Genomic DNA, 9,923 nt, shown 5'->3' with positions numbered 1-9,923 from the left:
AGCACAACTTGTACAAGGAAAGGTCATGGAAGCCCCATAGACACATCCAAACTCCCTGAGAGACTGAAATGCTGGGCGGAGGGCTTTGGGGACCTTGGTCTCGGGGAACATCTAGCTCAATTGGCATAACCCAGTTTATAAAGACAATGCTCTACATTCTACCTTGTTGAGTAGTGTCTGGGGTCTTAAAAGCCTGTGAGCAGCCATCTAAGATACTCCACTGGTCTCATCCCTTTGGGAACAAGGGAGAATGAAGAGAACAGGATATAAGGAAAAGATTAGTCTGAAGGATTAATTGTCCACAGCTACCAAGGCCTCCACCGGACTGAGTCCAATATAGCTAGATGGTGCCTGGCTACCACCACTCACTGCTCTGACCAGGATTACAACAGAGGGTTCTGGACAGAGCTCGAGAAGGATGTAGAACATAATTCTAACTCACAAAAAAGAGACCAGATTTACTGGCCTAAAGGAGACTGGAGGAACCCTGAGAGTATGACCCCCAGACACCCTTTTAGCTCAGTGGTGAATTTATCTCCAAGGTTTACCGTTCAGCCCGGGAATGGAAAGCCCCATAAAACCAAATGAGACTAACGAGGTACAGGAGTCCAGTGACAAGGGCCAGAAGGCAGAAGGGTACAAGGAAGCCGGCGATAGGGAACCCAAGTTTGAGTAAGGATATTGTTGATGTGTTGTGAGATTATTAACCATTGTCATAGGGCAACGTTTGTAGTAACTGTTAAATGAGAAACTCTTTTGTTCTGTAAGCCTTCATCTTAAGTGAGAATAACAGCACAATTGGAAGAGCGTAGTCAGTGTCACTGAACTGTGCATGTAGAAATTTTTGAAATGGTGTATCTTTGGCTCTGTGTATTTTCACCAGAAGAAAAAGGTTGAGAAGTTAGATGGTTGAAATGTTGTAGGGTTGTTAAGCAATGCTATAAACAATATGTGTACTACTGTTTCTTGAGAAACTATTCTGTAAGCCTTCACCTGAAGTATAATAAAAAAAAAAAAAATCTTAATTATTTCTTCAGTTTAATTTTAAAAATCTAGTTGACAATTTAAATATTTTAGTTTTAAATTGTTTATAGTTATTTCATAATTTATTCATTAAAAGGTTTACTTGGTTTTTGCTATAGGGAATTATTTAAATTTAATAATAACTGATATACTTGCAACAGAAATATCTGTGTATTTTTTATAATCCTGACCTTCCTTTTCTGCTCATCCCACTGTAAGCTGACCTTTTTTGCCAAAGCTGTATTTTAAAGTATATCTTGTGAACCCTAAAACTGAACAGGTTATCTGATTGCATACGTTTCCAAAAATATCTTACAGGATCACTGCTAATATATTTCTATGTTGTCTTCAGTGTTAGTCAAAGATACTAACTCAAGAAATATCCATTAATATGGTAACAACAGGTTCTTCTCCTACTCTTATATACTTTCAAATGCTACTCTTACTTTTATGTTTCCATATCTACTCTTTATAACCATTTGTTTAATATTTGACTTACAATCATAACCTTCCTATTATTTTATAATCCTGGAAAATAATGTTGGATAAGGTAGCAAATAATCCCTAACAAAATATAAAATATTGACTGGTCCTGACTGAAGAACACTTTTAAATCTTGATGTATCTGTTTGTTAAATTTTAATTTAGGTGTCTTGTACAAGAGAAGAGCCCTAGTGGCACAGTGGTTAAGAGCTTGGCTGCTGACCAAAATGTCCGCAGTTCGAATCCACCAGCCGCTCCTTGGAAACCCTATGGAGCAGTTTTACTCTGTCTCATAGGGTCGCCATGAGTTGGAATTGACTGAAGGCAAAGGATTATGCAAAAGAACTAGAAAAAAATAGATAAGTTTAAAAGAATAAAACAATGGCTTCAAAATAAAAAGATGGACATTAAAGAAGAATAATAAAAGACATAGGGGATAGTGGAAGAAGATCTAATATATGTATGTTTGGAGTCCTACAAGAGGAAGAATAAAGAACGGGGTAAAAATAATGGAAGAGGTAAAGGGAAAGAAACTTCCAAAACTAAAGAAAGACATCAAGCAAAAAATTTAAGAAGACATACAGACCAAAGCAGAATAATTTCAAAGAAAACCACACATAGATACATAATAATTAAACTGCTAAGCAAAAAAAGGAGAGACAGAGAAATTGTTGAGAAAAAACAAAAGGAAGGAGAAGTCATATTCAAAAGAGAAAATTAGACTGTTGACTTCTCAAAAATAATAACAGCCAGAAGATAATTAAATTTTATCACAAAATACTTAAGAAAAATCACACAAACTGGAATTTAAAACAAGAAAATATGCTTCAGTAATGAAGGTGAATACAGATATTTTCAGACAATTAAAAATTAAAAGAACTAGTTACCTAGAAAAAAGAAAGTAATAAGCTACAAATATATTAGAAAGACATTAAGTAAATTGTTTGTGATACCAGGTTTATCCATTGGAAAACTCAATATAGAGTATATGCTAATTCTTCACAGTTGGTTCATATAGGCAATATTGTCTTAATCAACACTCTAACTTTTTTCTTCCATTGAAAATTTACAAGACTATTCAAATATATGTAGACATAAAAAAACTAAAAAAAATGTAGACGCTTGTACCTCCTTCCTATTGCTGCTATAAAAAATAACTACCATAATTTAATGGCTTAAAAACCACAAATTTATTAACATAACCTTTCTGCAAGTCAGAAGTCCTAAAATCAAGGTATCTGCTGGGCTGTTTCCTTCTGGAGGCTCTGTGGGAGAATGTTGGAGAGTGGCATTTCCTTTCCTTTTCCAGATTCTGGAGGCTGCTTGCATTACTTAGCACCAATCTTTGCTTCCATAGTCACATCTTCTTCTTTGACCTAACCCTGCTACTTCCCTGTTGAAAGGATACTTGTGATTACATTGGGTCCACCCAGTCTACTCAAATAATTCAAGATTATCTTCTCTCTTAAGATTCTTAATCACATCTGCAACCTTTTTTTTTTTTTTTTTGTTATCATCTAAGGTAACATAGTCACAGGTTCCTACAATTAGGATGTGAATATTTTTGTGAGTGGGAATTATTCTGTCTACTTCATCATACAAATAACTTTTTTCACCAACATTAACGGCGACTATACACATGGACCTCGTCAGATGGAATACTCTGGAATCAAATCGACTATATCTGTGGAAAGAGACGATGGAAAGCTGAATATCATGAATCAGAACAAGGCCAGAGGCCAACTGTGAAACAGACCATCAATTGCTTAAGTTCAAACTGAAGAAAATTAGAACAAGTCCACCGGAGCCTAAGTACTGCCCTGAGTATATCCCACTTGAATTTAGAGACCATCTCAGGAATAGACTTGACACGTTGAACACTAACGACTAAAGGCCAGATGATTTGAGCAAGGACATCATACATGAAGAAAGCAAGAAGTCATTAAAAAGAGAAGAAAGAAAAGACAAAAATGGATGTCAGAAGAGACTTTGAAACTTGCTCTTGAACATAGAGTAGCTAAAGCAAAAGGAAGAAATGATGAGGTAAAAGAACTGAACCGAAGATTTCAAAGGGTGGCTTGAGAGGACAAAGTAAAGTATTATAATGTGCAAAGAGCTGGAGATAGAAAACCAAAAGTGAAGAACTTGCTTGGCATTTCTCTAGCTGAAAGAACTGAAGAAAAATTCAAGCCTCGGGTTGCAATACTGAAGGATTCTGTGGGGAAAACATTAAACGACGCAGGAAGCATCAAAAGAAGATGGAAGGAATACACACAATCATTATACCAAAAAGAATTGGTCAATGTCCAACCATTTCAAGAGGAAGCATATGATCAGGAACCGATGGTACTGAAGGAAGAAGTCCGAGCTGCACTGAAGGCATTGGTGAAAAACAAGCCTCCAGGTATTAACAGAATACCAAATGAGATGTTTCACCAAACAGATTCAGCACTGGAAGTGCTCACTCACTAATCCAAGAAATTTAGAAGACAGCTACCTGGCCAACTGACTGAAAGAGATCCTTATTTATGTCTATTCCCAAGAAATGTGACCTAACCGAATGCAGAAATTATCAAACAATATCATTAATATAACACACAAGTAAAATTTTGCTGAAGATCATTCAAAAGCAGCTGCAGCAGTATATAGACAGGGAACTGTCAGAAACTCACGCCAGATTCAGAAGAGGACGTGGAACCAGGGATATCATTGCTGATGTCAGATAGATCCTGGCTGAAAACAGAGAATACCAGAAAAATGTTTACCTGTGTTTTATTAAGTATGCAAAGGCATTCGACTGTGTGTCTCATAACAAATTATGGATAACATTGCAAAGAATGGGAATTCCAGAACACTTAATTGTGCTCATGAGGAACCTGTACATAGATCAAGAAGCATTTGTTCCAGCAGAACAAGGGGGATACTGTGTCGTTTAAAGTCAGGAAAGGTGTGAACTGGGGTTGTAGCCTTTCACCATACCTATTTAGTCTGTATGCTGAGAAAATAATTCAAGAAGCTAGGCCATATGAAGAAGAACGAGGCATCAGGATTAGAGGAAGACTCATTAACAACCTGCAATAAGCAGATGTCACAACCTTGCTTGCCTAAAGTGAAGAGGACTTGAAGCACTTTCTGATGAAGATCAAAAACCACAGCCTTCTGTATGGATTACACTTAAACATAAAGAAAACAAAAGTCCCCACAACTGGACCAATAAGCAACATCATGATAAACGGAGAAAAGATTGAAGTTGTGAAGGACTTCATTTTACTTGGATCTACAATCAACACCCATGGAAGCAGCAGTCAAGAAGTCAAAAGACGTATTGCATTGGGCAAACATGCTGCAAAAGACCTCTTTAAAGTGTTGAAAAGCAAAGATGTCACCTTGAAGAATAAGGTGGGCATGACCCAAGCCATGGTATTTTCAATCTCATCATATGCATGCGAGGGCTGGACAATGAATAAGGAAGACCAAAGAAGAATTGATTTTTTGAATTGTGGTGTTGGCAAAGAATATTGAATATACCATGGACTGCCAAAAGAAAGAACAAATCTGTCTTGGAAGAGGTAAGACCAGAATGCTCCTTAGAAGCAAGGATGGCAAGACTACGTCTTGCATACTTTGGACATGTTGTCAGGAGAAATCAGTCTCTGGACAAAGACGTCATGCTTGGTAAAGTACAGGGTCATCGGAAAAAAAGGACGACCCCCAACGAGATGGATTGACACAGTGGCTGCAATGATGGGCTGATTGCGGGCATGGCACAGGACTGAGCAATGTTTCCTTCTGTTGTACATAGGTCGCTATGAGTCAGAACCAACTCGACAGCACCTAACAACAACAACCACAACACTGTTTAGATGAAAACAATTTTGGAGGATTTGCTTTTTACATACCAAGACTTTGTTATGAAACTGTAGACTTCAAGACAGTAAGGTATTGGTGACAATTTAGCAGTGCAATGGAGGGTCTTAAGGACTGCCTTTCATAAGAAAGTGTAGCATCAATGAAAAGAGATTAAATAAAATCACAGCATGCACAGAATGAAATGGAATAATTTTTTATTAAGTTAAGCATAAACAATGCTAGACATATTGATTAATATTAATAACTTCAAAAATGTTTCTCAGATTCTTTATTAAGTGTGGGAATACCAATTAAAACTACAATGAAATCATATGCTTCATACATTTAAATTGGATCAATTAAATAAAAGGGTAGAAAAGGAAGTTTATCAACCAAGGACCCTCATACACTGCTAGTAGAAGTGTTTATCAGCTCAGCCTCTGTGGATTTATCTCCTAAAGCTGAATATACGCATGCCAAATGTTGCTGTAATCCCTGTCCTGATTGTATACCTCAAAATATACATATATAAATTCCTGTCATATATAAAAGTGTTCCTGTCAGTATTTTTTGTAACAGTTGAAATTGAAAACAATTCAAATGCCTATCAACTCTACAAAGGTCGAATAATCCATAATATCATCATAAAATTGAATACGATACAGAAATGAAAATGAATAAATTTCAGCTACACATACAATGTGGATGCATCTCAAAAAAGACATAATACTGAGTGAAAGAAGCCAGAAATAAAAGAATATATACAATATGTTTCCATTATATAAAATTCAGAATTCATATACTACAGGCTTATATGTTACACTGGAATCCCTGGGTGGTGCAAATGGTTAACAGGATCGACTGCTAAGCAAAAGGTTGGAAGTTCAAGTCCACCCAGAGCTGTCTCAGAAGAGAAGCTTGGTAATCTACTTCTGAAAAACAAGATACTGAAAACTCTATGGAGCGTAGTTATACTCTGACACACAAGCAATTGCCATGAGTTGGAGTAGGTATGATGGGAAATGGTTTGGATATTAGATTTTATATGTTACACTAGTGGGTACCTTCAAGGAGGACAATAATGACTGGGAAGATAGTTTCTTGAGTGCTCTCAATATTCAATTTCTTGGCCTGGGTGATGATTTCTTGAAGTGATAATTTATTAAGCTGTACATGTATGTTCAATGTTGTTCCATTGTTATATATATTTTTTAATTATTATTTTTAGGATGGTGAGATTGTAATATCTTTTCACTTTTTATATTTTGAAATAGAGAATTACATTATATATTTAGTTAAATTTGAAGAAAAAAGTATATAGTATTGATAATAATATATAGCCAGACTTTTGCATATAATAATAAATATAGTAATATTTCAGACAAAATATAATAATACCATGGCAGAAATCTGGCATATATCTCACATCTGGGAAATGTTATGCATAGGCAAGCAAAATATTTTCCGCAATTATATTGTTTCACAAATAATGACATAAGAAATAACACAACCTGCACAATGAATGTTGCAGAAATTTTTAGTATTGGCAAGAACTCACATATCATGCTGAGATTAATTTCCATTGTGAAGTGTAATGGAAAGGAAATACTTTGTTCAAGACTACTCTAAAATCAATCTGATTAATTGAGTTTTTTTTCCAATTTGCTCTTGTTAGGTGCCATCTTGTAGGTTCCGACTCACAGTGACCCTATGTACAATAAAACGAAACTCTGCCCAGTCCTGCACCATCTTCACAATCGTTGTTATGCTTGAGCCCACTGTTGCAGCCACTATGTCAGTCCATCTCATTGAGGGTCTTCTTTTTCACTGACCCTCTACCAAGGATGTCCTTCTCTAGGGACTGATTCCTCTTGATAACATGTCCAAAGTATGGGAGACGAAGTCTTGCCATCCTTGCTTCTAAAGAGCATTCTGGCTGTAATTCTTACAAGACAGATTTGTTCATTCTTCTGCATTCCATGGTATATTCAATATTCTTCACCAACACCATAATTTAAAGGCATCAATATTTCTTCAGTCTTCCTTATTTATTGTCCACCTTTTGCACACATATGAGTCGATTGAAAACACCATGGATTTGATCAGGCATATCTCAGTCTTCAAGGTGACGTCTTTTCTTCTTAACACTTGAAAGAGGTCTTTTGCAGCAGATTTACCCAATTAATGCATTGTTATTCTTTATTATTATGTTTTTGCAATATGTAGTCATAATTACAAAATAACATCTATTATTATAAAGTCCTTGAAATACAGTCCTGAAAATAAAAAACACTATTCAGTAATTTAATGGCAAACAAGGTGATAAGTAATTAAATATAAAGGGGCAAAGATACAAGTTATTTGGCTAAAAATGTCAGCCAAACGGCAAATGAAAACAGGATTACTCTAGCGTAGTTCAGAGTTGGTAATATAGCTAGATAGCAGGATAAAGTTAAATTAAAAATTTTTGAATACTAAGAAAGATATGGCAATCACCATAAAGCTAATATAAGTTGCAAATGCTTGGTAACATAGAATTTAGGTCAGGAGGCTTGTTTTAGGAGATTAAGAGTAATCTAAATGAAAGAAATCCAAGGCTTGCTTTTCAGTTTTTTTAAGGTAGGAGGGAAAGTTTAGCACGACTACTACCTCTCTGGTTGTTGTTGTTAGTTGCCCTAGAGTCAGCTCTGACTCATGGTGACCTTATGTATAAAAGAATGAAACATTGCCAAGTCCTGTGCCATCTTTATGATCGTTGGTGTGTTCAAGTCCGTTGCTGGGTCTATTCTGTCAATGAGATTTCCGTGATTTCAGTTGGCCATCTACTTTACCAAACACAATGTCCTTTTCTAGTGATTGATCTTTACTGATGATGTGTCCAAAGTAAACAAGTCGAAATCTCCCCATCCGTGCTTGTAAGGAACATTTTGGTTGTGTTTCTTCTAAGATTGATGTGTTCATTCTTCTGGCAGTCCATGGTATATTCAATAATCTTTATTAATACCACTGTTTAAATACATCAATTCTTCTTCTGTCTAACTTTTTCACTAACTAATTTTTGCGTGAATATAAGGTGATTGGAAAGACCATGGTTTGGATCAGTCACATTGTAGTCACCAAAGTGGCATCTTTGTTTTTTAGAAATTTAAAGAGGTCTTTTACAGCCAACTTTCCCAATGCAATACATTGTATGATTTCTTGATTGCTGCTTCCATGGATGTTGATTGTTAATCCAAATACAATAAAATTGTAGACAACTTCAATTTCTTTTCCATTTATCATGATGTTGTTTATTGGCCCAGTTGTGAGGATTTTCATTTTCTTCATGTTCAGGTATAATTCATGCTTAAGGATGTAGTCTTTTATCTTCATGAGTAAGTGCTTCAAATTGTCTTCATTTTTGCAAGCAAAGTTATGTCATTTGCAAATCTCAGATTATTATTCCTCTAACACTGATGTCGAGTTCTTATTAATATACTCCAGCTTTTAGGATTCAGCATACAGTTTGAATAAGCAAAGTGAGTGGCTATAACCCTACTGCATACTTTTTTCCAATTTTTAACCACACAGTATCCCGTTTTCCTGTTTAGACGATCATCTCTTGATTCATGCAGGTTTCACGTGGCATAATTAAGTGTTCTGAAATTGTCATTCTTTGAAGTATTATTGATAATTTTTATGCTCTCCACAGACCAATGCCTTCCTGTAGTTGATTAAACACAGGTAAACATCTCTCTGCGTAGTCTCAGCTTTTGGCCAAGATCCATATGACAACAGCAATGATAGCACTCAATCCACATCCTTTCTGAATCCAGCTTGAACTTTTGGCACTTCCCTTTTGATGTATGGCTGCAGTTTTTTAAAAAAAAAAATTCTTTAGCAGAATTTGTAGGCATGTAGTATTAATTATATTGTCCAATCATTTCCACATTCTGTTGATCTCCTTTCATTGGAATGGGCACAAATATGGATCTTTTCCGGTTGGTTGGCCAGGTAGTTAAGATAGACTAGGAAAAAAGTCTGATAGTCTGCATTAAAATTTTGCCAATGAAAACCCTATGGATCACAACAGAATATTGCTTTGATGTGGTGCTGGTAGATGAGTCCCCAGGGTGGAAAGCATTCAAAAGACAACTGGGGAAGAGCTGCCTCCTGGATGGATTAAAGCCTTCAGGACCTTCATTTGCCGATGTGGCACAACTTTTAATGAAAAGTAATAGCAGCAAATATCAATTAGTATTTGGAATGCAGAATGTATAAAGCATGAATCAAGAAAAATTGGAAGTAATCAAAAATGAGATGGAACAACTAAGGATCAACACACAAGGTGTTAGTGAGCTAAAATGGACTGATATTTACCATTTTGAATCTGATAATTTTATGGTATACTACCCTGTAGTTGTTAGGTGTCGTCGAGTCAATTCCGACTCAAAGCAACCCCCTTGTAGAACAGAACGAAACACTGCCTAGTCCTGCTCCATCTCTATAATCACTTCTATCTTTGAGCCCATGGTTGCAGCCACTGTGAAAATCCATCTCCTTGAGGGTCTTCCTCTTTTTCACTGACC

Source organism: Trichechus manatus, unplaced genomic scaffold, assembly GCF_000243295.1.
Source record: "Trichechus manatus latirostris isolate Lorelei unplaced genomic scaffold, TriManLat1.0 scaffold00169, whole genome shotgun sequence".
In the NCBI taxonomy this organism is placed as follows: Eukaryota; Metazoa; Chordata; class Mammalia; order Sirenia; family Trichechidae; genus Trichechus; species Trichechus manatus.
Note: the sequence above shows the minus strand (reverse complement) of the source record.